This window comes from Artemia franciscana, chromosome 5 (assembly GCF_032884065.1).
Source record: "Artemia franciscana chromosome 5, ASM3288406v1, whole genome shotgun sequence".
Classification (NCBI taxonomy): domain Eukaryota; kingdom Metazoa; phylum Arthropoda; class Branchiopoda; order Anostraca; family Artemiidae; genus Artemia; species Artemia franciscana.
In genome coordinates, this window is record NC_088867.1 from 48,915,016 (window position 1) to 48,941,718 (window position 26,703).

General features: G+C 34.8%; 2 long non-coding RNA genes across 2 annotated transcripts; one reads left to right on the forward strand and one right to left on the reverse strand.

Annotated features, from left to right (window-relative positions):
• Positions 1-10,829: 10,829 nt before the first annotated feature.
• Positions 10,830-19,332, forward strand: LOC136027536 (uncharacterized). The gene is made up of 2 exons (XR_010617624.1): positions 10,830-11,131; positions 19,166-19,332. It is a non-coding gene; the product is annotated as an uncharacterized LOC136027536 (long non-coding RNA).
• Positions 19,333-21,356: 2,024 nt separating this feature from the next.
• On the reverse strand, positions 21,357-26,412 carry LOC136027537 (uncharacterized). The gene is made up of 2 exons (XR_010617625.1): positions 24,193-26,412; positions 21,357-21,800 (listed from the first exon to the last, which is right to left on the reverse strand). It is a non-coding gene; the product is annotated as an uncharacterized LOC136027537 (long non-coding RNA).
• Positions 26,413-26,703: the final 291 nt, after the last annotated feature.

Genomic DNA, 26,703 nt, shown 5'->3' on the forward strand with positions numbered 1-26,703 from the left:
TGAAAATGCTCTTCCCTGTGGTAAATTCACCCATAGAAACATCCTCTCACGTATCCCACTTCCCCTGACCATAAAATTTTTTATACATTAAACGTTGGATCTCACACGTTTTATACTTTAAACGTCTTTTTGTGTTGGAGAAATTTTTGGAGGGAGGGGACTGTTTCTCTAACTTGTTTTTCTAAGAAAAATGTTTTTCTAGCTTGTAAAAATGAATAGAAAAATATACATATATATATATAATATATATATATATATATATTTATATATATATCGGATTTTCTGATTTTCCGATTTCCCGAAAATATTTGTCGCACGTTGGGATCCCTCATGATCTTAAAAAGGATCACAACTTAAGTGAAAACAGATCTTTCTTCAAATATAAGTATGCTACAAGAGTAGCCTATGTTTGAGTTGGAATCGTAGCCTATGCAAAAAAAAATATGGAAGGAATTAACAGCTAGAATTTTTTTTATCAGAATGTTTCAATCCAAAATTTGAGATAGCATCCTGCTTTCTATGGCTGTAATAAGAGAAAGGTTAAGATGGCTAGGGCACGCTTTGTGGAAAAAGGATGAATTATTACCAAATACAGTCCTTTTTGGCTGGCCGTCTAGGGCTAAACAGAAAGCTGGTCATCCGCGGTTGGTGTGGGAGGATTTCATGAAGAAATATGGGGATTCATGGGGAATATGGGGAGGATTTATATATATATATATATATATATATATATATATATATATATATATATATATATATATATATATATATATATATATATATATATATATATATAGCAGGCACGTACGCAAGCATTTTTTTTTCGGGGGGGGAACCTCGAAACAGCAGATATAAAGTAGCAATTTTTTATTTAGTAATGCAAAAAGCACGTATATCGGAAAATACAGATTAACTTTAATTTGTAGTATTGTAGCGGATGGGGGGAAGAAGACTGGAGCCTCAAAAGTACGTTTTAGGCTCAGGTTGTGTTCATAGCGATTTAGAACAAGTGATTAATCTATTATATCCCACTGAAAGGGAAGTTTTAGGGTTAACAGTGCGATATGGGTGTTGCAGGGGGTAGTTCTCCTAATGCAAAAACGTAGATTTTAATGAAAAATAATAGTTTCCAAAATTGATCCATAAAAGCTGTACTTTATCCTGAAAAGGGGGGATAAACGCCCTAGTATCAAGGATAATTCTATTTTGCCGTGGAAAGCAAACTCTCTTTACAAAAAAACAACAACAGTACAATTGCTAATTACTTCAAAGAGGGTAAAAAGTTGGACAGAAAACGTATTAATAATTGGGCAGTGACTTGACCGGATAATTGCATGCTGTAAAATCCCCCAAAAAAGGCTTCACAAATGTATCTAATTCTTAATAAACGTCCTATTTTTGCCAGAAATCCCAAGAAACCATTGTGAAATTAAAAATTTCACAAAGTTTCAGGCTAAACAAATGAATTTCAATTAACCTAGGAAATGACAACAAGCTACTGTTGTCGTTTCATGTGCAATTATTTGGTTCCTTGTTGGGTTTAAAATATTCAATAGGATATCACCCGCAAGGCGATTAGTTATCTGATTGTTTCGTACTTAGACAGGGAGATGATTCACAACAGTGCATTTTAATGTCAAAACATCCCAGCTCTCATTGAACCGTCAGATAAATAAATAGGGTAATTAACTTGAGTGAAAACAGATCTTTCTTCAAATATAAGTAGGCTATTTTTGAGGTGGATTCGTAGCCTATGCAAAAAGAATTCTGGAAGGAATCCACAACTAGAATTTTTTTTATCTGAATAGTCCAATCAAAATTTTGAGATAGCATCCTGCTTTCTATGGCTCTAATGAGAGAAAGGTTAAGATGGCTAGGGCACGCTTTGCGGATGAAGGATGACAGATTACCGACGATTGTCCTTTTTGACCAGCGGTCTAGGGCTAAGCAGAAAGCTGGTCATCCACGGTTGGGGTGGGAGGATTTCATAAAGAAAGCTTTAAATGAAATGGGAATTTTCTGGGAGAGTGTAAAGAGGGAAGTTTTGAATATATTGGATTGGAAGAGGACTGAGCTTAGCCGTGTTGGCCTCAGAGGGCTTGGTGCTGCGGTAATTTGTTAGTAGTAGAAGTATTTTTTTGTTCAGAATAGTTGAAAGGCCGAACAATTATACCTTTCGAGATACCACGATCCTTCTGGGAATAGGTCTAAGTTATTAAATTTGCCCGTCGCTTACGTAGCCTATTACAGGGAAGTATACATACATTTTTTGAATGCGGGAGTATTTTCTGCAAGTGAAATTTTTTACGAGGAGAATTTCCCATGGCAGGTAAGTTACTAGGGGGTAAATTTCTCATGACAAATTTTACACCAGGGGAATTTGCTAGAATTCTTACACGAAGTTTTGCCGTAACACCACGATCCTCCAGGGAATATGTCTAAGTCGTACATTTTGTCTGTTGCTTACGTAGTCTTTTATAGGGAAGTATACATACATTTTATGACTGGGGGAGATTTTCTGCTAGTAAATTTTTTCACGGGGAGAATTTCCAATGAGAGGGAAGTTTCTAGGGGGTGAAATTTTCAGGAGAAATTTAACACCAAGGGAATTTGCTAGAATTCTTATACGAAGTTTTACCGTAAAAAGCAGGGCGATGAGGGAGGGACAATCCCTTTCATATACAGAATATTTTCTGTTCTTTTTAAATTGGAAGATATACTATCAACCATAAGTTGTCGAGCCAGCTCTTACTAGGTTTTATTTCTCGTTTAAATCTCTTTAATTGCATCTTCAAGATAGATCATTGGCAGGTGGTGAGAACTCCTTGATGTGGCTGAATTAGCGCATTGGATGTTTCCTAAATTTGTGAAGATACATTTGTTATATGGTTTTAAGATATATTAAATAAAAAAACATTTTTTTTTACTGAAAGTAAGGAGCGACATTAAAACTTAAAACGAACAGAAATTACTCCATATATGAAAGGGGCTGTTCTCTCTTCAATATCCCGCTCTTTACGCTAAAGTTTGACGCTTTCTCTCCACTCCATTTTTTAAAACATTAAAAAACTTTAGCGTAAAGAGCGGGGTGTTGAAGAGAGAACAGCCCCTTTCATATACGGAGTAATTTCTGTCCGTTTTAAGTTTTAATGTCGCTCCTTACTTTTAGTTAAAAAAACTTGCTTTTTATTTATTTAATTTCTGAACGTTTTTGAATTAAAGCATGTTTTGATTTTGGCTCTCCACACTGGAATAATTAAAACGAAATTTGCCTATATTTTTTTTTTTTTTTTGGCTAAATGTTTTTCTCATAGTTTTGATCGGATAATTTTAGAGAAAAAGGAGCAGAGGAGGCCTAGTTACCCTCCAATTTGCGGCTACTTAAAAAGGCGACTAGAACTTTTAATTATTTACGAACGTTTTTGTAACTTACGAATTAACTTACGTAACGAACTTCTATATTCGTATGTTTTTACTACTTATATGAGGGGGTTCGCCCCCTCGTGAATACCTCGCTCTTCATACTAAAGCTTATATTGTGTCCCAATTCCTTAAGAATGGCCCCTGAATCACAAAGACCGTAGAATAAATAGTTGAAAATACTAAAAATACTTTAGCGTAAAGAGCGAGGTATTAGAAGGAAGTGAACCCCTCATATGCGTAATAATTTCTGTTCGTTTTAAGTTTTAATGCTCCTCCTTACTTTCAGTTGAAAAGTTTTTCATATTTTTTAAATGCTGGAAAATTCGGCGCCCCCTTCATGGAAATTCTCTTCCCCATGGAAACTTTTCCCCACAATCGCTCAACCTCCCCCAACCAAAAAATTCACCTGAAAGCGTCAATACACTTCCCAAAAACCATTACTACATGTAAACACTGGTCAAAGTTTGTAACTTACAGTCCCTCCCACGGGGACTATGGGGGAGTAAGTCGTCCTCAAAGACATAGTTATTAGGTTTTTCGACTAAGTTGGATAAAATGGCTATCTCAGAATTTTGATGCGGTGAATTTAGGAAAAAAATGAGCGTGGGAGGAGGCCTAGGTGCCCTCCATTTTTTGGTCACTTAAAAAAGGCCCTAGAACTTTTAATTTCCGTCAGAATGAGTCCTCTGGCGACATTCTCGGACCACTGGGTCGATACGATCACCCCTGGAAAAAATACGGCAAAAAAAAACAAAATTCAACATTTTTGTAGATAGTAGCTTGAAACTTCTACTATAGGGTTCTCTGATACGTTGAATCTTATGGTGTGATTTTCGTTAAGATTCTATCACTCTTAAGGGGTGTTTTCCCCTATTTTCTAAAATAAGGCAAATTTTCTCAGTCTCGTAACTTTTGATGGGTATAACTAAATTTGATGAAACTTATATATTTAAAATCAGCATTAAAATTCGATTATTTCGTTGTAACTACTGGTATATAAAATTCCGTTTTTAAGAGTTTCGGTTATTATTGAGCCGGGTCGCTCCTTACTACAATTTGTTACCATAAACTGTTTGATTAAATTTGTTTTAAGCATTTGAAATTCACTCATGTGAGCGTCTTCACCTCAAAGCAGCCCAGTCTTCAAATGACAGCTAAATCTTTCATTCAGAAAAGGGGCGGATCCAAGGAGGGCACGGGAGCACCCCCCCATGACATGATGTTGTATTTTTGGTTGGGACTGCTTGCTCTGGTTTGGGCCTGGACGAAAGTAATTTTTCTTTGTAATTGATTTTTAATAGTTGAGTTTTTCATAAATTTTTCAATATTAAGACTGTTTTTTTTTTGTAAACCAGTTTGAAAGAAGATTTTAGTCACTTTGTGCGGTGTTTGTTAAGTTTTACTAATGTCGCATACCGCCAAAAATTATTTAATTAAATTTAGGTTTATCAACGGAATCTGTCCGTATTACTGCAAAAGCCAACTGCAAGGCGAAGATCTTCATTTTGTAGTAACAAGGAGGAGAAATTAAAATCATAACTTCTTTTTACTGTCAAAAATTTGTTTTTGAGTCTGTCTTGCTATGGCACTAAGGCAAAGAAATTGATACGCCTATCATTACTTTTTTGGTAGTCTGTTTTGGTTTTTGGGGTTTACTTGTTTTGCAAAGAGGGATGGCTTTTACAACACAGCCTAGTAGTTTTTTTAGCGAATTTGTATAATAGAAAATAAATGCATGAGAAGCGCAAAATTATTAATTTAAGTTTTTGTGAGAAATGATGGCCACTTTACTGCCTATTTTCATCTAATCAAAGCTCCGCATTATACAACATATCACCTCCTCTGTTTATCTTAAAACATTAAAATAAAGGCCAAACTCTTCAATACTTTAGACCATTTCCTCTACCCTACGGCGCATAATTGTTGAGGTTCCCTTTATTTTGCGGGCATTTTTTTGTTTGCAAGTTTATCTAAGCAACCTATTGTGAACCCCCCCCCCCCAAAGAAAATCCTGGATCCACTATTTTCTCTCTGAAAATCCAATTTAAAATAACAAATTTCAAGACATTAAAATGTCTAATAACCAGACAAAGAGCCTGAGTCATAGATCTCAGCAAAGAATATCTAAACAGGTTTTTCGGAAGTGACTCAGAAAAAGCAAGTCTCTGACTGAGATCGGGTGCTCGAGAGACCCAGTATTGGGCATGTTGCAATCTAATCAAAAATTCTGCCCAGGAATTAGTCTGTGACTGAGTACCGGTGGGTTTACCCTAAGCATATTTTCACATTAAGGGCAGGGTTAGGTGGCAAAGCTCATTTCTAATGTAAATGAATGTTAAGATTGGATTTAGGATGCAATTCTGACTACAGAGGTGAGGGTGGACATTACCCCACCACCTAATATGCTACCTAATAGACCTATGACCCCTGAATTGGAATATACCTATAGAGGTGGGAGTGAAGTTCCTTTCTAACCCAATTGAATGTTAGATTTGGGATACAATTCTGACAAGCCTGTAGAGGTTATGTTTGTTTCTTAGCTATCTGAATAATCCATTAGTATAAATATTATTACACCCCTTGGAATCTGGCAATAGGTCTAGGCTCCATAAGAAATAATATTTCAACAATTAAAAGCACTAGAATTTGACTTACCTTAATTTTTTCAGCCTCTTCAAAAGCTTCTTTCATGTTTCTTTTTGGGTTCCCTTTAAAAATGCTAGAGAATGTAATCTCAGAGGTAGCATGTTTTTGCTCCAAATATGTTTTTTCCATTTCAAGTCAGCCTACAATTTTCTGTAAATGATATACTTCTCTATGTATTAACGATATACACTTAAAGCAATAGTGTATAAGTCAATAGTTACAATTGACTTAACGTCTACTATTTTTAAACATTAGTTTTTTTCCGTTGAATGTCTAATAGGCTAGTCTTTTGCTGTTGAATTATTTAAATTCATTTAAAAGTTAACATTTTCTGCTATGCTGCCAATTATGTCCAAATACCATGAGAAACATCGAAAAACTCAGACAAGCGCAGAAATAAAGAAGAGCGAAACCTGGCACTGACTAGATTGTCGCCGTGTATTTGGTAAATAATTACCCTTTTTCTTAAATGAAAGAAGAGCGAATTCAACTGTTATGTCGAATGCATATTGTTTTTTCGTCCTGGGCACAATTACACAGGAAATATGCTTAATTTACTTAACATAAATTGTACTTTCACTTTGCTCACGTAACTAGTGAGTATTGCTACTTAGGAAGTATCCGTAACGAGTATCCTAATGCTACTTAGAAAGTTGAGTATTTTTCGGCTTAGTGATGATAACAGATGGCTCCCTTTTTTTCTATGTATTTAATTATTGTATTTTTTTTCTTATTGTATTTTTCTATTATTATTAGCGGCAAACTATAGTGATATACTCAAAGTTTTTAAGAGGGTTTTCGTGTTTACTGATAGGCTATAAATAAAACTATAGAGGCCAAATTCTACAACAATTTGTGGTAAGGTTTTGACAAATACGAGAAGTTTTGCCAAGTTACAGGATAGGAAAATTTGACCTTCTATACGTCTCACTAATTTTAATAGACTGTAGGTAAGGCCAATCTCGCATCATTTATTAAGAAAACAACTATATTTTTAGGTACTAGTGATCGTTACATTATGAAATTGTAACATTAGCAAGTAGTATGGAGTTTTTCAATTGTTGGAGGTGAACCTTGTGTCACTATAATTTGAAACAAGGGGCAGCAATTGATAAAAAAGTGTTGGCTACGGGATTGTAGCCAGTATGCAATTTTTTTTTAATCTAGCCAAGAAGCATTTTTTCTTTTATTGACCTTTTTAAACAAGATTCAAAATGTTCGCTAATTCCTAAATGTTATTTTTAGAATAATGACGATAGTACTTATGTTTGAATGTGGACGGGAAAATATCGATTGGAATAGACCCTAGCAAAATCACATAATTTACACTGCTTAATACTTACGATAATGAATATCTGGATAAATTAGTTGCACTTTTATATTGATGGAGCCACTGTGATTACTATTTAGAAGTTTTTGCTTTTCATAATATGATGTTCTTCGCTTTTTAATTCATGTAACACCTATTTAACTCTAGACAGATCAAAGACAACGATGCTAACTACGTCTCAACGAGCAATGTCATTTAAGAAGTGTTCATTCTCACTGATATAACATGATCTACGGTTCAGAGTTCTGAAAATAATTTGACAGTCCCAAGCCCACAACAGTTTCAAACCCACATGAAAATATATATTACATAGAATTAACTATCCATTAGTGACACGTAAGAAATGTTTTTAGTGGAAATGCTCAGACAACTATTCAATAAAACTTTAAGCTGTTTTTTAGAAAATAAATTTTGCTACTTATTCTCTCACGGGATAAAAAGCCCCAAAACTCCTTTGGTATCTTTAACTAAGAATTTTTTGAAAGTATTTTACGTTTCTGAAAGTATTATATCAAATATTAAGAAGCGTTTTGTTTACCAGCTGACTTCCAAGACAGTTTTAGTCGAAAACATATGTTAAAGCTTAATAAACTCAGAAGAAGGCAAAACCATTGCAAACATATCAAAACGAAGAAGAAGAGCTATACACCCCATAAATATTCCGAAGTTTGGCGTAAGAAATTGATTAAAAAACCATTGTTGATTGTATAAAAATCTATTGACTGCAAAAGAATTTTTTTTTTTTACTAAAAAGATATTCCAGCTTATCAGTATTTTATACTTTCTGAAATTAGTAACTGTTTTGCAGGTCGCATAATTTGATTTGCAGTTTTCGGGCTCAAACCATTCTACTAAAAGCATGTTAACTATTCATTATATCATCGATAAGGCTGTTTTTTATTCAGAAAGTAGTAGTATGAAAATGTCAAACTTTGGTGAGAAGAGTAATAAATAAGAAATTTGGGCGGCCACAAAAGAGCAAGGGACCGTGTCCTTTGAAAATTGGTATACAAAGTACTCTGCAGAAAACCACAGCCATTGTTTTCTATACGATGAATTTGGAAGAAAAGAAAAAAAATTAAGTTGTTCATAATAGTGAGTGGTAAGTGAATATTTAACCATGTTAAAATCCATTAATACTACTATTGCTACTAATAACTATGTACAACACCAATCCAACTGATGTTAGCACAGCTACACAAACACTCCTCCATCGTAATCTTTTCAAATCATCCCTCTTTACACCCTCCTAAAAAATTTATATTTTTGCTGAATCCCTCCTAACTAACTTATCCAGGGATTATCTGCTTTTTGTGACTAGATTATTGGCGTAAGGGGACCATCTTTGGTAATCTGTTATTTGTCATCCCCAGAGTATTACCCAACCATTTCAACCTTTCTTTCATCATTTCTAGAAATTGAAATTTTATCAACCGTTCTAGAAATTAGAATGCATCCACTTTTTTTTATCACGGTCTATTGTTTGAAATATGGTCAGTTAGACGGGTGCACAAAATGATCTTTAGGCAATTCCTTTGGAAAGTATTTAACAAATCCTCTTTTGTGATTCGGAGCGCTACCTTTCAGAGCCATACTGACCACTGTTATCGCTTTTGCTTCTAATATTATAATATAATTTCACCGACTTATGTTCATGATCTACCAAAGTTTTTTGAATTGTGAAGTAGAAATTCAGGCCTTTGCTATTCTGTTTTTGACATTTTCATTTTATCTATGAAATCTTTTCTAATAATTCCTTCTAGGTAAGTGAAGTTGTCGATTTGATCAATCTTACTTCTACGCAGCACCGCCTCTACGCCGTCAGTTATGAAGCGAACTGTTCTTCGCTCCAAGCTTTGTAAACTGCATCTCAAAGTCTAAAAAGTATATAATGCTAGGAAATTTCATTCCTTTTTAGACTAAAATGCCTTCTCTTACTCTTTACTTGAAGTTTCTTTCATTTTGTATGAAAAAAATCAAGTATTTTTTCATTGATATGTTTTTTCTTCTTTTTAGCCTAAAATTTGTTCTCTTACCCCTTACCTTTCACAAAAATCTTAGGAATGCCCTTTCTGTTTCTTAAACGTCCTTGATGATACCTCTGCGTTTAAATTTCCATTCGAACAGACAGTAGAACCAAAGCCGGTGAACTGTACAACTGTCCTAACACTCTGGCTAAACACCACTTTATATATTAGGGGCTGAATAGCAAAATGTTAACAGGCATAATATTGGTCTTGTCAGTTCACTTAACAAAAAAGATTTTTTGAAGCAAGAGCCATGGTCTCTAGTTCAGTCTAGAACTAAGTGAGACTTACATGTACTAGTGCTACATTAGCCATGCAAGACAACATCCTAAAAACTGTTTCCTGCAAGATTAACAACAAATGGCTGCACCACAAGTGTTTTGCAGAACACATAGTTTATGACACATTATTTTTGATCACTCAGGATAGTAGGAACGGCCAGATATGGAACTATTTCGGTCAGTCCGACCAAAAGAACTTGCATTTGGTCAACTGAAACTGATTCCGGATTGGTAACAGTACAAATTCAATTGCTAGCCCCCCACGTCAATTATGACGCAAATGTGCCTCTTAGTTTGGTCAAAATTACACGTTAGCTGCAAAACAAAGATGTGAATTCGCAAAACCAAAGTAACTCAAGTTACTCTTTAGGTTGTATGGACTCAGCCTGCTGCGCTGATTCCGTCTGCTAATATAAACTTAGCCCAGTCAAAGGTCTTGAGACAGATGTCTAGGAGAAAAAGTGGCAAAAATTAGCCTTTGAAACCCAATTGCTGTCACTTGTAAATCAGTCAGCAAGTTCTAAGAGCCCAGCTGGTTTTTTCAGTCATTGTCCATCCTAGTAAAAAGGCCAACTACACTTTCTTTCCGTATGCACGACTGGGAGGACCTTCGAGGAAGACCTCGACTCATATGACGGGACAGCCATGGTCAGTTTCTCTTAATGATCAATGACAGAAGATTACCAACGATCATTCAATGACAAACTGAAAGATGTCGTTCTCAAATTGTGACCACCAATACGAGCATTAAGTCAAGTACGTTATCCTAAAATGCTCTGAAAAGTATTCTTCTGACCCAAACACATAATATAGCACCGAAAAATTTTGGATTTCTTTTCTTGCCAGATTATTGGTGCGATAAACAAGCAAAGATTCATTTATTTTTTCTTCTTCTTTTTTTACATACTTCTTTAAATTGGGCTCAAAATGGTACAAATGAATTTATAAAATTACTTTTATCCATCATTCATTGTAAGCTTCTAAATAATACCGCCAAAGCTTAGGTGTCCAGAAATAAAAGGCCCCAAAACAATATTTGACAGACAGAAAAACTGTTCCCAGACCATGCTTGAGCTACAAGAATTTGTATTTTTTTTAAACACATTTGACATTTTTCCTGGCACTAGTTATATTTACGGATGACAAGAATGATGACAAACAGGACAGAATAACAAAAAATATAATAATATTCTCAAAAAGATGCTTACTGTCATTCTCCTCCTGTTAATCTCTTGACTTGGCAATTATTCTCGACTGCTTACAATTTTTATATGATCCAAATCTTTTTAGAATTTCGACGAATCTCCCACTATGTACAAAACAATAGTCCTGCGTTTATACCTCGGGAGAACTTTGGGGAAGCTACTTCCCGAACGGTTATCTTTGGTGAGTAAGACTTACCGAAAGTAAGTTAAATACCTTTGGTAAGTGTAAATTATCCTAGTTGTATGCTATTGACTGACCTTTTTTCGTGTTGTTTTTTCCTTTTCCCATGATGTTTTTAAATAAATATTTTATGATAATTTTTTTTTCTAAAAAAAAATCATGGCTGGTATCACTCTTTTAGCTTTGAGTTCAAAACTACGAGAAAAAAAAAAGAATATTGAGGATTTTATAGTTCATGAAGTTCAGTTTTGGGGTGAGGGTCTATCCTTGAAGTAAGCGATCTAACATTTAATTTTACAGTCATTATTCAATCGAAAATCTACAGGTTTTTACAAAATGGTCTATTTTCAGTCTTAGTAGAATACTAGTAAAACTTATCAATAGCTAGTTGAATTATTTGCATGGTATTTAAACGCTTCACATTCAGTTTTGTCAGGCCTATCAAACAATTCATGCTAACAAACTTTGAGCAAGAAGTGACTCGTTCCACTAGTAACCGAAACTCCAAAAAACGGAATTTTGATGACAATAAAAAACACAAAAAGAATCATCTGTTCATGCTGATTCCAAATATATAAGTTTAATGTTCAAACAGTTCATGGTAACAAACTGTAAGTAAGGAGCGACCCGACTCAATAGTAACCAAAACTCTTAAAAATGGAATTCTGATATCCAGAGATATATCAAAATAAGCACCAAAAACAAGGAGAACAATAGGGAATTTTTTAAGACAATGGGAAACAAATTAGAAGGAATATTTCGGCCCTATGTCCAAGGGCTAACCTAAGCAATACATATAAGAATAAACAACTTACTAGAGGATAAAATCGATAAAACTAAAATGAACAGTTTTTCAAAACAGTCCTAGCATCCTTACCTCACCGATGTTCAACCAGGACTGATAAATAAATTGTTATGAAACGAGGCAATTCAATGAAATGAAAGAAAATGATTTAAAAACAGGTTTTTAATGCCAGCCTAGCTTTTTTCGCTGCTGATCCTATAGGTCTATTTGTGACAGGTTCTGTGTTAATATCTATTGTTTTTTTTTAATATTTCGTAAGGTCATTTTAATTAAATTTGTGTTTAAAGCATTCAGTGAATATTCTCCTAAATCCCTATTTAAGGAAATATTATTATTAATCTTAAGTCTGATTTCAATTGCTTCTCGAACTACTTGCTTTATGCCTAGATCATTGCTAATAATGATGGATTCTTCAAAATGTATTTTGTGGCTAGGATTTTCGAAAACGTGGCTACTTAAAGCAGAATCAAAAGAAACAGAAGTAATATTAGAATTCAGAGCTTTGGTGATATCATCTTTATGTTGTTGTACACGTTTCTCGAAATTCTGGTGGGTTCTTCCTACGTAGAATTTGCCATATTCGCATGGTATTTGATAGACAGCTCTTTGGCGAGTAACAGGAGTCTTATCTTTACCAGAATTTAGGAGAATTATAATTTTCAAATTATTGGTAAATACAACATACAGATTATTTTGTGAATACTTTTTAAGATTTCTAGTGATTTTTGGGATATGCCGGAGGCAAATTATGTTTTGGGGCTTATCGGGATTTTCACATGGTAAATTGTCGTTGATGTTATGGGAGTGTCTTTTCACTCTACGGTTAATTATATTATTAAGAAATAAAAGATGATATCCATTTCCAAGAAGCATGTCTCTGACAAAGTCTAGTTCAGCTGTGATGTAGGAATCAGAACAAATATTCAGGGCACGATCTACGAGAGATGTTGCGACACCACTTTTAACTTGTGGGGGTGGTTTGATTCAAAATGTAAATATATATTGTTTTGTGTTGGTTTTTTGTAAATAGTAAAATTGAGTTCATCTAAGTTACGAATAATTAGAACATCTAGGAATGAGATTTTATTTGCAATTTCAATCTCTAAGGTGAACTGTAAACTCCTATCATACTATCCTATCATACCCCATATCGGGTTACTGGCGAATATTTATGTAGAGCATATTGAAAATTGGGCATTAAATTCATATTTTTTTAAACATATCTTTTGGGGACATTACAGGGATGACGTAATTTCACTTTGGAACTATGGGGAAAATGAACTTAGGTTTTTTTTTTAGATCACCTTAATATATATGATAGGAACTTACAGTTTACCTTAGAAATTGAAATTGCAAATAAAATCTCATTCCTAGATGTTCTAATTATTCGTAACTTAGATGAACTCAATTTTACTATTTACAGAAAGCCAACACAAAACAATAGATATTTACATTTTGAATCAAACCACCCCCCACAAGTTAAAAGAGGTGTCGCAATATCTCTTGTAGATCATGCCCGGAATATTTGTTCTGATTCCTTCATTACAGCTGAACTAGACTTTATCAGGGGCATTCTTTTTGGAAATGGATATCCTCTTTTATATATTAATAATACAATTAACTGTAGAGTGAAAAGACACTCAAATAAAATCAACGACAATTTACCATGTGAAAATCCCGATAAGCCCCAAAACATAATTTACCTCCCGTATATCCCAAAAATCACTAAAAATCTTAAAAAAGTATGCACACAAAATAATCTTTATGTTGTATTTACCAATAATTTGACAACCATAAATCCCCTAAATTCTGGTAAAGACAAGACTCCAGTTACTCGCCAAAAAGGTGTCTATCAAATACCATGCGAATGTGGCAAATTCTATGTAGGGAGAACTCACCAGAATTTCGAGAAACGCGTACAACAACTTAAAGATGATATCACCAAAGCTCTGAATTCTAATATTACTTCTGTTTCTTTTGATTCTGCTTTAAGTAGCCACGTTTTCGAAAATCCTAGCCACAAAATACATTTTGAAGAATCCATCATTATTAGCAATGCTCCAGGCATAAAGCAAGTAGTTCGAGCAGCAATTGAAATCAGACTTAAGATTAATAATAATATTTCCTTAAATAGGGATTTAGGTGAATATTCATTGAATGCTTTATACACAAATTTAATTGAAAATGACCTTAGAAAATATTAAAAAAAAACAATAGATATTAACACAGAACCTGTCACAAATAGACCTATAAGATCAGCAGCGAAAAAAGCTAAGCTGGCAGTAAAAATCTGTTTTTAAATCATTTTCTTTCATTTCATTGAGTTGCCTCGTTTCATAACAATTTATTTATCGATCCTGGTTGAACTTTGCTGAAGTAAGAATGCTAGGACTGTTTTAAAAAACTGTTCAGTTTAGTTTTATTAATTTTATCCTCTAGTAAGTTGTTTTTTCTAATTTGTATTGCTGAGGACAGCCCTCGGACATAGGGCCGAAATATTCCTTCTAATTTGTTTCCCATTGTCTTAAAAAATTCCCTATTGTTCTCCTTGTTTTTGGTGTTTGTGATCGAAAAGCAGTGTGGTCTTCGTCGTTATTTATATCAAAATAATCAACTCATTATGCTTATTCCAACTATACAAGTTTCATCAAGTTTATTAATATCCACGAAAGGCTACGAGCCTAATTTTCGAAAAAAGGAACCCTGAAAGTCATAGTATCTGAATGAAAATTACACCACTAGATTCAACGTATCAGAGAACCCTACTATAAAAGTTTTAAATCTCCTATCTGCGAAAGTGAGGAGTTTTGTAGTTTTTCCCAGAAGGAAGGTCACGAATGCGTGGTTTATTTGGTTTTTTTATTGGTTTGTTTTCCCAGTGGCGATCGTGTCGATTCATTTGTCCTAGAATGTCGGAAGAGGACTAAAAAAACAACATTAAAAATTCTAGTGCCCTTTTCAAGTGACCAAAAGGATTGGAGGGCAGCTAGACCCCCTCCCACGAGCCTTTTTACTCAAAATCGTCTGATCAAAATTTTAAGATAGCCATTTTGTTCAGATTAGTTGAAAAGCCGAATAACTATATCTTAAGAGATAACATGACCCCCCCTCTCACACCTTCTGGGGAAATGTATTTACGTTATATAATTTACCCATTGTTTATCTATAGTTTTTGCAATTGGAAAGTATGCATAAATTTTCCAGTTAGAGGGTTCAACGTATCAGAGAACCCTACTGTAAACGTTTTAAATCTCCTATCTGCCAAAGTGGAAAATTTTGTAGTTTTTCCCAGAAGATAGATCACGAATGCGTGGTTTATTTGGGTTTTTTATTGGTTTGTTTTCCTAGTGGTGATCGTATCGATTCATTGGTCCTAGAATATTGGAAAAAAGGTAAGGTAAGGTAAAGGATACGGCATTAGACTTTACAGTCCCTACCAGTGGTGCTGATCTCCGTTTCTTGGCCCTTCAGCCAGGAAGTGCAATGAGGGGTTGGGGGCCAACCATCCTGTGCTTTCGCACACCCTTCCTGTTTACCTTCCCCAGATTTCTCCAGGTACCCATTTAAAGCTGGGTCGACTCTGGCTAAGCTTACAGAGTCACGCCACTGACTCCCGTCCCAAACTGAACAATTGGGTACACTGGGATTTGAACCCGCGTCCTTTCAGACAAAGGATCCCAAATCCAGCGCACCAACCGACTCGGCTAGGACGGCTTAGAATATTGGAAAAGGACTCATTAAAAGCAACATTAGAAATTCTAGTGCCCTTTTCAAGTGACCAATAGGATTGGAAGGCAGCTAGATCCCCTCCCACGACCCTATTTACTTAAAATCGTCTGATCAAAATTTTGAGAGAGCCATTTTGTTCAGAATAGTTGAAAAGCTGAATAACTATATCTTAGGAGATAACACGACCGCCCCCACAGCTTCCGGGCAAATGTCTACGTTATAAAATTTACTCATTGTTTGTCTGTAGTATTTGCAATTGGAAAGTACCCATAAATTTTCCGGGAGGGTTCAACGTATCAGAGAACCCTACTGTAAACGTTCTAAATCTCCTATCTGCGAAAGTGGAGAATTTTGTAGTTTTTGCCACAAGATAGATCACGAATGCGTGGTTTATTTGGGTTTTTATTGGCTTGCTTTCCCTGTGGTGATCGTATCGATTCACTGGTCCTAGAATGTCGGGAGAGGACTCATTAAAACCAACTTTAGAAATTCTAGTGCCCTTTTCAAGTGACCAAAAAATTGGAAGGCAGCTAGACCCCCTCCCACGACCCTTTTTACTCGAAATCGTCTGATCAAAATTTTGAGAAAGCTATTTTGTTCAGAATAGTTGAAAAGCCGAATAACTATATCTTAGGAGATAACATGAACGCTCTCACAACTTCTGGGGAAATGTCTTTACGTTATAAACTTTACCCATTGTTTATCTATAGTATTTGCAATTGGAAAACATTCATACATTTTCCGGGTGGAGGGGACGAATTTTCTGCTGGGATATTTTCTACGGGGAGAATTTTTCATGGGAAGGAAAGTCCAGGGAATTTTCCAGGAGGTGAATTTGTCAGGAGAAATTTTACACTTGGGGAGTTTGCCTGAATTCCCGTCACGTATTGACATGTTAAGAATAATTGTCCAGTGTAAATTTTCATCAGGATCGAGTTATCTAAAGGGTATAACTATGGGGGAGGAGGGATTTTTCCGTAGAGGTGGAACTAGATTTCCTGACTTTATTTAAAAAACGATCAAAAATTAAAGAAAAACAAGTTTTTTCAAGTGAAAGTAAGGAGCGACATTAAAACTTGAAACGAACAGAAATCATTAGGTATATGAAAGGGGTTGCCCCCTCCTCAATACTCCGCTCTTTACGCTAAAGTTTGAACTTCGTCCCAATTCTTTAAGACCGACTCCTGAAAAACAAAGCTCACTTAATTAGGGCAATAAGAAGCTTTTATTCAAGTACTCAAAAACTTTTGCATAAAGAGTGAGGTGTTGAGGAGGGGGTAACATACCTCTTGGATGTAATAATTTCTGTTTGTTTTAAGTTTTAACACTGCTCCTTGCTTTCAATTGAACAAATCTTGTTTTTATTTATTTAAAAGAAGCATAAAAAGCTACAAGCCAGAGGGATTTTGCCTCATTTTAGAAAAATAGGAAAACAACCCAAATTGTTCTTAAATAAAATCAAAAGATTAGATTCAACTTGTCTGAGAACACTACTGTAGAGGTTTCAAGATTTTATCTACGAAATGGGGAATTTGGTATTTTTTGCCAGAAGAAACATCACGGATGCGTGTTTATTTGTTGTTTTTTTCTTAGGGGTTATCACAGTGAACCAATGATCTTAGAGAGGGCAAAATCAAGAGAGGCCTCATTCAAATGGAAATTATAAGTTATAGTGCCTTTTTTAGGTCAACAGAAAGAAACTTGCCCATTGTTTGCATATTCTGTTTGCTATTGGGAAACATATGGAATTTTTCAAGGGGAATTTTCTGTGATAGGGGATTTTCCACAAAGAGAATTTTACACGGGGAGGAAAATCTCCCGCACATAAATTATTAAAACGAAATTTGCTTATCAATTCTTTTTTTGGCTAAATGGCTTTCTCTTAGTTTTGATCAAATGATAGTTGCCCTCCAATTTTTCGGTTACTTAAAAAAACAACTAGAACTTTTAATTTTTAACGAACGTTTTTATTAGAAAAAATATACGTAACTTAAGAATTAACTTCCGTAACAAACTTTTATATTCTTATGTTTTTAATATGTATATGAGGGGGTTTGTCCCCTTGTCAATATCTCGCTCTTTACGCTAAATCCTATGTTTTGTTCCAATTCTTTAAGAATGGCCCCTGAATTAGAAAGGCCGCAGAATAAATAATTGAAATTATTAAAAATACTTTCGCACAAAGAGCGAGGTATTTATCTCCTCCTAAATACCTCGCTCTTTATGCTAAAGTATTTTTAGAATCCCTAATGTGCACAATAATTTCTGTTCGCTTTAAGTTTTAATGCTACTCCTTACTTTCAATTGAAAAAACGTCTTCATGTTTATTTTTTCATTGTTTTTTTTTTTTATAGTAATGCTAGAAAATCCCGCACCCTTTTCATTGAATTTCTTTTCCCACATGACATATTCCTCCAAGAAAAAATTCTCCTACATAGCACCCTCCCCTCAGCCGCACCCCCAAACCAAAAAAATCACCCGAAAACGTCTGTACACTTCTCAATAACTATTACAGTATGAAATGGGAGAAAAATGTCTCCCATTGTCTCTTTGGGAGAAAAATGAGCGTGGGAGGGGGCCTAGGTGCCCTCCAAATTTTCGGTCACTTAAAAAGGGCACTAGAACTTTTAATTTCCGTTAGAATGAGTCCTCTTGTGACGTTCTAGGACCGCTTTCTCGTTACGATGACCCCTGAAAAAAAAAACACGCACCCGTGATCTGTCTTCTGGCAAAAAATACGAAATTCCACATTTTTGTAGATAGTGGCTTGAAATTTTTAATGTTGGGTTCTCTGATACGCTGGATGTGATGGTGTGACTTTCGTTAAGATTCTATGACTTTTAGGGGGGAGGGGGTGTATCCCCCTATTTTCCAAAATAAGATAAATTTTCTCAGGCTCGTAACTTTAGATGGCGAAGACTAAATTTGATTAAACTTATATATTTAAACTCAGTATAAAAATCAAATTCTTTTGATGTTTCTTTTAGCACCAAAATTCCATTTTTTTAGAGTTTCGTTTACTATTGAGCCCGGTCGCTCCTTACTACAGTTCGTTACCACGAACTGTTTGATGAGAAGCTTTTTTAAAGTGCTAAAACACTTCAGCGTGAAGGGTGAGGGATTGAGGAGGGGGTAGCTCCCTAATATACGAAATGATTTCTGTTCGGTTTAAGTTTGAATGTTGTTGCTTACATTCGGTTGAAAAAAAAAATATTTAGCAAACAGTTCACAGCAATGAACTGTAAGTAAGGAGTGACTCGTCCCAACAGTAACCGAAACTCTAAAAAAGTAATTTTGATAAATATTGACACATCAACAGAATTATGCTACCCATCAGAACCTAGAAGCCCGAGAAAATTTGTCCGTTTTTTGAAAAAAGGGAAACATCCGCAAAAACCCAAGCGACAATAAAAATCACATCATCAGATTTAGGACATCGGAGAGCCTTTCTCAAGCTCCTATATACTTTATGTGGAATTTTTGATTTTTGTCTTTTTGCCAGAAGATAAATCACAGATGCTTGTTTTTTTTTTTCCAGGGCTAATCGTCCCGAATCAATAGTTCTGAAAGATCGAAAGAGGGCTCATTCAAACATAGGGATGGCATGAACTCCCGTTATCCCTGACGGAATGGATGTAATTTGTGCAATTTACCCACTGTTTATTTGTTATTTGGTGTTGGAAAATATACAGAAATATTTGGTAATAGGAAGGAAATTTTCTGTGGGGGTATTTTTCAAGCGGATAATTTTTCATAGGGAGGAAACATCCTGGGAAGAACTTCCGATAGAGGAGGGAGGCGGATTCCCAGGCATGATTTGAAATACGATCGGTAATAAAAGAAAAACTATTTTTTTTTTCAACTGAAAGTAGGAAGCAAAGTTAAATCTTAAATCGAACAGAAATTATCGTGTATTTCACGGGCACTACTCTGTTGAATCCCCTGCTCTTTACACTAACGTTTGACTTTGTGTCGTAGTTCTTTAAGAAAGAGTGATCAAACACAAAGCCCGTTGAATTTGAAAAAGAAGTATTTTAAAGAACTTTACTACTTTATTGTCAAAAACAAGGAAATGAGGATGGAGTATCCCCCCTCCCTCATATACGGGATAATTTCGGTTCTTTTTTAGTTTTAAATTCCTAATTATTTTCACTTGAAAATTTTTTTTTTTTATTTAGTTTACCCCCAACCCCTGCGTTAATCATTGGCTATCAAGCAATAAACGATGTCGGATGTGTCACGTGACAATGAAACCCTATGATTCAACCGTAGAATTTTACTGTGTTGCCCGTAGGATTTCGATTCTGACCTCTATGCAGTGTTTCTAAAATAACTAAAATTTCGACATTCTTAAGAATCTATTTTTCATATTCTATACTCGAGTTAAGATTTTTCAATAATTGTATAAGTTTTCAGATGTGGTATGACATAGCCGACAACACTGGTTTGCATCTTTAAATAAGAGATTTAGGGTCTATTCCAAAAATTGGAATATGTTTAATATTCAATCCCACTCATATAGTAAGCTTATGAAAAATGCTATTGCTCTTATGCTATAAATAATTAACACTTAATGCTATAACCTCTTTTGTTCTAGAGTTACTTTCGATTTACAATCAACTCAAAATCTATTATAACCAAATTTTCACGAGTTTTACAGACCGAAAGCGTTAAGTACAGGTCTCCCCCACAGTCAAAAGTATAACGTCTTTTCAACAATCGACGGTTTAAAAAGCGTTTTATATATATTTTTGCTAATCTTCAACATTTTGGAAAATGTCATAAAATATATACCATATTTCCACGACCTTACTGCATAGTTCTTTTGAAGGATGATCAAAATTCTTTTTCAATAATTTATTCGGGTCTTAAAATTTTCCTCTAGGCTTCTCATACAAGCCTAGATACTCATGAAAACGCCCAAAGGTTTTTTGGGGTTAGGATGCTCATCCATAGACCAGAAGCTATCGTCAACGCAAAAGTACTGTATACACTGTTATTTCATTTAAAAATTCAATGCATGAAAACGATGCATTTTCGCGAAAGAAAAGACACAATTTTAGAGATCAGAGCGGGCATAAGTCGAATCCTCTAAGTTAACAATCTTAAACCAAACAGACTACATTGAATGAAGAAATCCAGCACAAAAAGAAACGGAAAAGGCCATTAATATAAGTTATGCAATTCTCATTTAACTCCCCAAAACAATTAGTAGCATTGGCTCTTCAATGAATACGCAATATATTTTCAATTGAAATTATTCTTTACTCGATGGTCAATATATTTGAAAGAATGAATTATTTTAGTCATTTTATAGTTATTATTATTTCGCCATTAGTAAGCATATAGATACAGTAAACCCTGGCATTGGGGTTTTTGGACAAGCAAGATCCCCTTTCCTTTATCAGGTTCACTCTATATATAAAAAAGTCCTAGCTACATTTTTTAAGTTTAGCATTAATCCGCAAATATAAAATGGCGGGCCCAAAATAGGTCTGTCAAAACTGTTTTTGAAACATAACCACAATATCACTTTTCCTTCATGGCATCCCCTTCTTAAAATGGGATGCTTAAAGTTAAAAGTATACAATAGTTGTTCGTGTATAGTAAGTGCTCTTCATTCATTGTTTTGATTAACATAGTTATGTATTTATTTTAATTTTTTCTATCTTGTAATCCGTCCCTATGAACTATCCCTAGCTCTAAGAACAACAAGCAGTTTGCACGAATACAAAGAAACAATATTTTATTGATTAAATTTATATTAAAATATAAAATAAAAAAATGTTCTTGTATGTTGAGTCAGGAAGAGGTTCTTTGGCAGGAGCAGAGGCCACATAATTGCACAGCTTCAATGAGCAGTAAATTCGTTAGGTGAAGGATGAGCAAAAAAGAAAATTGATTAAAATTTTTTTTAAGGGTTCTATTTTTTTAGTAAAATATAAAAAGGAGAGCAAAAAAATATAAGTGACTTTTACTGAGATTCTATTTAACTTGAGGTTTAGAACCCTTGTTTTTTTTTTATTTAAACTTTAAAATTATAAGAAACCAGTTCTGCTGCACTGTCTTTTTATGTAAAAATAAGCGTCTATACACAAAAAGACGAATGCAACAGAAAACAGGCTTATACAGAGTTTTAATGCCACAAATTTACTGCCCAGCTATTTCATTATCTAGAAAAGAAAAGGAAAGTCAATCATTTGCAGACAATAGACAATATGTTTTTCCGAACTAAAAAATTTATAAAAGGATAAATTTTGAAGACTGGCTAAATACATTACAAGAGCGAAAACCTAAAGATGGTTGCGATCTCTGGTCAAGACCTTTTTTCTTCTCATGTAATTATGCTTGCTATTAACAAATCCTTTTAGACTTTCCTGGAACATTTTGTGATATAGGAAAAGCACAGATACAAACGTGTTCATTAAAACTGAATTAGTCAATACAAGAGAATATGCTAAATGTGAAAATGAGCACTACCTAAGGAGGGGCGGGGGTAGTATGGATTAGTTTTTGGCGCAAAAGAAATTTGCTGGGCGAAAACTTTCGTGGGTAGATAAGGTGTGATTTAAAAAATTACATTTTCTAAGAGCCGTTTTCTAATCATAAGAATATATGTGCATCCAGGTAGTCAAAAGAGCACATCTCCAATATCTTAGTAATTTCTAAGGGTATTAAGTTGAAACCTTCAATCATTGGTGAGGAGGGTGTCGAACAAAATCAAAGTATACTATATACACCTAAGTAGTCGAAAGGGCGCGTCTGCAAAATATCAAGAGCGGCTAAGAATATTTAGTAGACGCTTTCAGAGGATGTTGGGGGAGGATTCTAAACTAAATCGAAAGACACTCTGTGCATCCATTTCGTCAAAATGATGAACCTATAATATAACAAGAATCGCTTAAAGTTGATATAATATAACAAGAATTGCTTAAAGTATTAAGCTGAAACCTTCGGTGCATGTTGAGATAAATCCCGAACAAATTGTCAAAAGACAGTATCCGCAACCTGTCACGAACAGCTTTTGATATCAAGTTTAACTTACAAGGAATGATCAGAGAGCAAATTGAATTCAACGATAAGATACTACCTGCATTCAGGTTGAAAAAGGGGCATATCAAAAATATCTCAGCAACTTCTTAGGGTATTAAGTCGACTTTCAGATAATTGTACAGATGGTACTGATCAAAATCAAAACGCACTATGTGCATCAAGGTTGCCAAAAAGACATATTGACAGTATCTCAGGAAGTTCCATGGACCACAGTAGAAACTTTCAGGGAATAAACAAACATTGTATAACAAAGTCAAAAGCAACTGTGTACATAAAGTTAAAAAAAGGGCACATTTATAATATTTCAGGAACAACTAACAGTAAAAACGCACTATGTGCATCAAGGTTGCCAAAAAGACATATTGACAGTATCTCAGGAAGTTCCATGGACCACAGTAGACACTTTCAGGGAATAAACAAACATTTTACAACAAAGTCAAAAGCAACTGTGTACATAAAGGTAAAAAGAGGGCGCATTTATAATATTTCAGTAACAACTAACAGCATTAAATAAAAATTTCGAGTGAATATCGAGAGCTATATTGAACTAATTCAGGAGACATTATGTGCATTATGAATGTCAATATGGCGTATATGCAATAACTCGGGAACATTTAAGAGTATTAAGTGGGAACTTTCACCCTTTTTTTAACGCCTTAAGCGAACTAGCTGAAACTGTGAGGGAACATTGGACGGAAAGGACAAGTAGATACCAAATTTTGACTTGTTGACAAAGGGAGCTCATCAGCGACAAAGAATGTTGTATTGAAAAAAAAATGGTTGTATTGATTCTTAGTGTGAAATGTTCTCTTTTTTTGATCTCATTAAAATTTCAGGCCGTGAAAACACCTCAATAAAAGTTTCAGAACCAAGGGAATCGCAACTGGAAATAAATCTTGTAAGGGATTCTTCATCTCTTTTTTTTTTTTTTTTTTTTTTTTTTACAACAAATCGATCATGTTGTGATCAATTTTTACCATTCTGAAAATCCATTATTTTCTGCCACTGCTTTCTTTTGTTTAAAGCCATTCCTTTCGAAAGTATAGAAAAAATATGGTACTTGTCAGTTATCGCGACAGCATGTGCAGCACAGTAATTGTTTTAAGAATCTGAGCTCTCTGCTTATCTCTTCTAATAGCGATCCTTTAGAATATATTATTCAATAGATAAAATGGAAGATCTCATTAAAATTTCAGGCCGTGAAGACACCTCAATAAAAGTTTCAGAACCAAGGGAATCGCAACTGGAATTTTTTTTTTTTTTTTTTTTTTTTTTTTTTTTTTTTTTTTTTTTTTTTTTACAACAAATTGGAACTATATTAGCTAATATACTAGCTCAAAATGCATCAATGTAAACAAACAAGCTATTAAAGCAAAATATAACACACCCAAAAAATTCCGCGCCGGTTGTCAGAAGACCTTTATGCGACACTGGTCGAAAAATCTATATTAAAAATTATGAAAAATAATAAGAAATGTAAAAACTTGTCAACCCTCCGACATTTTTTTTTACCTTGGAAAAACGTAATAGAAAATCCTTTCTGGAGGACGGTGTATTTTCCTAATTTTCGAGCTTCGAATTGGTCTTTAAGCACAGATTTGATGGTGTCAGTATTGCAAAATTCAACCGGTCCAATGTCGCCAGTAACCAGAATTTGCAATTTATCTTCAGGCACTTCACTGGAAAAATATGACTTGAAGTGAAAAAAGGATATGGCTATCACGATGAAAACCATTAAAACTCTTTATAGTCAATTAATGTCTTAATTAAACTTTATTTTAATTTGTAGAGGACAAATTATGAGGACCGATGTGGGTAACATCGGCCCTGAAGGAATGCATATTACAACTGCTCCCATGCACATCATGTTTTAAGCCGAATCATGAAAGATCCCGTAAAAACTAAAATGTCTTTATACTGTCTTACTGTTGATATTTCTAGAGCTTTCGACAATATTGTGCACTCCCAGGCTCTATTTTCCCTTGCGTCTTCAGATGTTAATCCTTCCGTACTAAGTTTATTGTCTTCTTGGTATTCAAAGTCTAAAATTCAAGTTACCTGGAATGGCCGAATATCTGACCCGGTAAAAATTATTAAGGGAGTTCGGCAAGGTGCCGTATTGTCTCCTAGTATATTTAAATGCGTACTTGCATCGTGCCTGCGTCCCCTTAGAAGTTCTGTTTTTTACGGTAATATTGGTTTGTCTTCTATTGCATGTGCCGATGGCATTCTTCTTGTTGCCCGGACTCGCCGTGGATTGCTTTCTAATTTTAGTATATTAACCAATGAACTATTTAAGATTGGACTGTCAGTTAATGCGTCTAAATGCGAGTTTATTTGTTTTAATAGCCCTTATGCGGTCGCTCCATTTGTTGCTGGGACTGCAGTTCTGCCATGTTCTTCTTTAGTTCGTTGGCTTGGTCTGTGTTTCGGCCCAACACTTTCCACTACCTGTTCATCCCTAGTGAATCATGCCGTGAAAAACCTACGGCTTCGCTTACGGAAAAATATCCCCAAACAAAAGCTGTTACAACCGCAACGGTTTGTGCATGATTTATAACGCTTATTACGCTCCTGTTCTTTTGTTTTTATCAGGCATGGCTCATCTGTTTCGTAAGAAAGATCGACGTACTCTACGTACGGCTTATTTCAGATATTGCAAATTCCTCCTCCGGCTTCCTAGATGGCACCGAAACAAAAAAAAACTAGACCTACGTTGCCTGGGCAACGTGAAGTGTTGCGGCAACCTTTGTCCGGCTTTGCCGATTAAAGTGTTGCGAGAGCAACACTTTGGTTTTGTTTCTTCGCTATCGGTTAAATGCTGAAGTTGTCAAAACTATCAAAGCTTTCAAAACGGCATATTCAAAGAAGAACACAATCAGTAATCACATGATCAAATTCTTCAGCGTTGAAAAAACAACAGCAAAAGAATATCGGAAAAAGGGACTAAATTGAGTTTGCAGCCAGTTGAACATTATCTTTTTCAATCGTAGACATCGTAACGGATGAAAACTAGGAACAATATCTTGTATAATCTAGTTGGTATTAATTATAAAACTATCCGGAGCTTTTCAGGATCAAAATACCATAGATGACATTCTATCAATTATTACGAAACTACCTCATTGTTTTGTATTATCGTTTTTACCCGTTGCGTAACATCTTAATTCTAGGTTACAGTGATTGATAGACAATCGATATGAACTTTCTTACCGACAGATTTACAGGGATCGAATACAATGTGCACCAATTTTGACAAATTTCTAGCCTAAAGTGAACCGATTTTTACTTACAAGTCCCTCTCCCGAGATAGACATCAGGTTCAACCGGAAACAAATAATGGGTACACCAACAAGCAAAAGTTGCAAACTCCTCATCTCTGAAAATGATTGTAACCTAACAGCCGATTATTACTTACTAGACCCCTAAATGTCACTTTGCAGCCGGTTGAACTTTATCCTTTTCAATCGTAGACATCGTGACGGATGGAAACTTGGAACATTATCTTATGTAATCTAGTTGGTATTATAAAGCTATCTGTAACTTTTCAGGATCAAAATACCATCAGGGACCCATAAATTTCCTGTAATGACTCGCCATCCAGGATCGCTTATTATTGGATGGCGAGTCATTACAGGAAATTTATGGGTCCCTGATTCCATAGATGTGTACCAATTTGCACAAATTTGTAGCCCCTCGTGAGCCTCCTCTAGCAACCGATTCTTACTTACAAGTCCCTCTCCCGGGATATACATCCAAGTTCACCGGAAACAAATAATGGGTACATTTTTTGCTCCTTCCTTCAGATTGACCTGGAAGAACAATTGGGGTCGCGAGCTAAATGAAATTGAAAAATCCCTAGGTTTGTGATAGTGTATATCCATGCCCCTATAGAATCTTCAAAAATTTTGAAACTAAAACTATACTGGGTATTTTTTTCTTTTTTTACAAAGACATTAACGAGAAAATAATTGTGCTCCGTTGAAAGGAACAACGTTACATTATGTGTTTTAGATGCAAGTC